The sequence below is a fragment of the Tupaia chinensis genome, unplaced genomic scaffold (assembly GCF_000334495.1).
Source record: "Tupaia chinensis unplaced genomic scaffold, TupChi_1.0 Scaffold000197_1, whole genome shotgun sequence".
NCBI classification, from domain to species: domain Eukaryota; kingdom Metazoa; phylum Chordata; class Mammalia; order Scandentia; family Tupaiidae; genus Tupaia; species Tupaia belangeri.
In genome coordinates this window covers 1,050,741-1,054,451 of record NW_006159672.1, presented here as the reverse complement: position 1 = coordinate 1,054,451, position 3,711 = coordinate 1,050,741, and positions in this window count along the sequence as shown.

The window sequence follows — 3,711 nt, the reverse complement described above, 5'->3', positions numbered from 1 at the left end:
CAGATCTACCCACTCAGAGAAAATGTTGGACTCCCCACACACTCTAAATTCCAAGAGTTTGGCACCAACATGATAGCCAACCTACAGATGGAGTGTAAAATACAATTGGGAACGGGCAATCTAGCATCTCTAGAATCCTGAGAAAACATCATACTGAATGGAAAAAAGTTGAAAGCTTTTTCACTAAACTCCAGAACAAGACAAGGTTGCCCACGTTCTCCATTCCTTTTCAACATAGTACTGCAAGTCCGAATCAACACAGACAAGGCAATGAAATAAAAGGTCGTGAAACAGGAGAGGAAGAGGTAAAACTCTTCTGTTTGCAGATGATATGGTAATATACATAGAACAATCTAAATAATCCACAAGAAAACTCTTGAATATGATGAATTAATTCAGTAAAGTTACAAGATATAAAATCAACATATAAAAATCTATAGCATAGTTTTACACCAACGCTAAACAGACTGATGTAGAAATGAAGAAAGCAATCCCATTTGCAATAGCCACACACAAAAATAAAATAGCTAGGAATAAATACAACCTTGGTGTTGAAAGATTTCTGCAGTGAAAACTATAAACAACTAAAGCAGGAAATTGAAAAAGATATGAAGAAAATAAATGAAAAGACATTCCTTGTTCTCACACTGAAGAATCAATACAGTTAAAATGTCAATACTATCCAAACTAATCTACAAATTCAATGCAATTCTATCAAAATATCAGTGACATTCTTCACAGAAATAGAAAAAGTAATCATAAAATTTTTCTGAAATCACAAAAGACTTAGGATCACCAAAGCAATGCTGTGCAAAAAGTATAAAGTTGAAAGCATCTTGCTATCTGATTTCAAAATATATTACAAAGCCCTAATAACCAAAATATAGTACTGGTATGAAAACAGACACATAGATGAATGGAATAGAATAGAGAATCTAGAAATGGCCAACAACATACAGATAATTCATTTTTGACAACAAAGACAAGCCAGTGAGGAAGACATAGTCTTTTCAACAGATGATTTTGAGAAAACTGAATATATACCTACAGAAGGATAAAATTGAAACTAGACCTCTATCTCTCACTATTTACAAAAATCAATACAATATGATTTAATGACTGAAATATAAAGTCCAAAATGATAAAATTACTTGTACAAAACACAGAAAAACACTTGAAGACATTGGAGTAGACAAAGATTTCTTAAATAAGACCCATAGGGCAAGGGCAAAAATAACAAAAAATAAACAGGTAGGATTATACCAAGCTAAAAAGTTTATGCGCAGCAAAGGAAACGATAAATAGAGCAAAGAGAAAACCCCATAGCATGAGAAAATAATTTGTAAAGTGTTCTTCAGATAAGGTATTGATAACCAGAATACATGAGAAACTCAAACAGCTTACCTGCAAAAACACTAACAATCCATTAAAATATAGGCAATTGATTGGAAATGACAACTCTCAAAGGAAGACATGCAAATGGCTAACAAGCACTGAAAAAGGTCAACATGTCTTATTATAAGGGAAATACAAAGCAAAACCACAGTGAGGTATTAGATAACCGTAGGTGGAATGGCTAAGATCAAGAAAACAAAAAAGAGCAAGTGCTGGTAAGGCCCTGGAAGAAAAAGAAACCCTTGTGCACTGTTGATAGAAATGTAAACTAGTACAGCTACTGTGGAAAACAGTATGAGAGTTCCTCAAAAAATTAAAAATAGAACCATCTTATGACCTAATAATTTCACTCTTGGGTATTTACCCCACCCCACCCCCAAAAAACAGGAAGTAACTCTATCAGAGATGTATTTACACATCTGTGTTTATCACAGCATACACAGTAGGTAAGACATAAAATCAACCAAAGTGTCCAACAGTCACTGAATGAGTAAAGAAATTGTGGCTCATAGACACAGTGGAATACTATGCAGCTATAAAGAACGACAATATCCTGTCATGTGATACAAAGCAGTTGAACCTAGAAGTTATAATGTAAAGTGAAATAAGCGAGATTATGAAAGACAGATACTTTATATCCCTTCTTACACTGAATGTCCACAGTCTGTGGGAACAACCAAAGGACATAGTGGCATAGAAGTAGAGGGAGTAATGGGAGATACTAAAAGCTTCAAAGGGGTGTAGGTGGGGATAATTGGGAGAAAATGATTAACAGACACAAGAATACATGTAAACATATGAAATAGGTTGTAGAATAGTGTACCACACACAATAAAAAATGTTATTGGTAATCCAACATTTATTTCCAAAAAGAAACAAACTAGTAGAGCTATTACCTATTATATACAACATAATGTAATATACAATGTTGAAGAAGACTAATATGTCTACATATTACACACTATGCAAGTGTCTTGAAAAAACATGTAACACTAAATACATTATTGAAACACATATTATGTTATATTAAATGCATATTAACATATTATGTCTCACTAAATGTACAATTATATGAAAACCAGAAGCCACAAATAATAAGAATAATAAAAAAATATTTCAGGTGAGTTATAGTCTTCTATTTGAAGGCTTGACTGACTGGGGCTGGAGGCTCTGCTTCCCAGATGGTGTACTCACACAGTAGTTGGCATGTGGCCTCAGTTCATGGCCACATGGAACTTTTATAACCTTGCTTGACCATCCATACAACATGGAGGCTGGCTTCCCCTGGAGCAAGGGAACCAAAAGAGAGGCCAAAGAAGAGTGCTAATGCTTTTCATAGCACAGTTACATCTGCCACATTGTATTTACTACAAGTGTCACCGAGTCCAGCACATGCTAAAGGAGAGAAAAATTAGTTTCCACATCTTGGAGAAAGGAGTAACAAATCAGTGGATATAGTATCAAATCCCACAAGGGTAATAAGTTCTTGATGGGATATCAGGTCCAACTGTGGAAGTACAGGTGGTAGGGTCCCACTGTGTATTACTGGGGCAATATGGGTTGGGATCCCGGATTGACCTCTTTCTGGCTGGCTGGAAGACTAGGGGAGAATTATGCTATGGGAAGACAGTATCAAGGGTACCTGCATGTGTTTCATAAAAGAAAGAAAATAAACTTAAAAAGGAAAACAAAATGGCGGGATTTCAGTCTTTCACTAGAAAGAGGGTCATTTGTGGAGTTAGGACTCTGGAAATCACAGCTTCTAGTGGCCACCACTCTGCCTCTGTGTAAAGATGTCTCTTTCGGGAGCTCGAGAAATAAGGTGCCTCTCAGAGATTCTGCAGGGGTATCTCTGGAAGCCCTGGGGTGGTAGGAGCCTCCTTTTGTGTAAGTTGGGGGGCCTAGGGAGTTGGGGAATGTAAACTGTTAACTCAGTTAGAGTTGGGGGGCCTGAGTTGGGGAATGTAAACTGTTAACTCAGTTAAGGGACTTCCTGGGTAATTAAATAGCTGAGACCAGGGATACTCAAGGGTGTAAGAGCTGGCCATCTGGCTCCTGGGCTTCTATCCTTTCCAGCTACTGAAGACATAATTACAGGGTAGGGGCTTCCAAGGGCCCTAACGCAATGTGGGAAAGGATATCGTGAGGTTACCTAGGGCTTGAAAGGAGAGAGAAAGAGAACAAAAATTAAAACAGAGATTATAGGCCTAAAGGTCAAGTCATTAGAAACTTCAGTAGAGGAAAGGAGAAATGAAGCCAGCCTTGGCTTTTCTGGGTGAGTGTTAGTTCAAGCTCATTCTTGAAGATTGTAGGGAA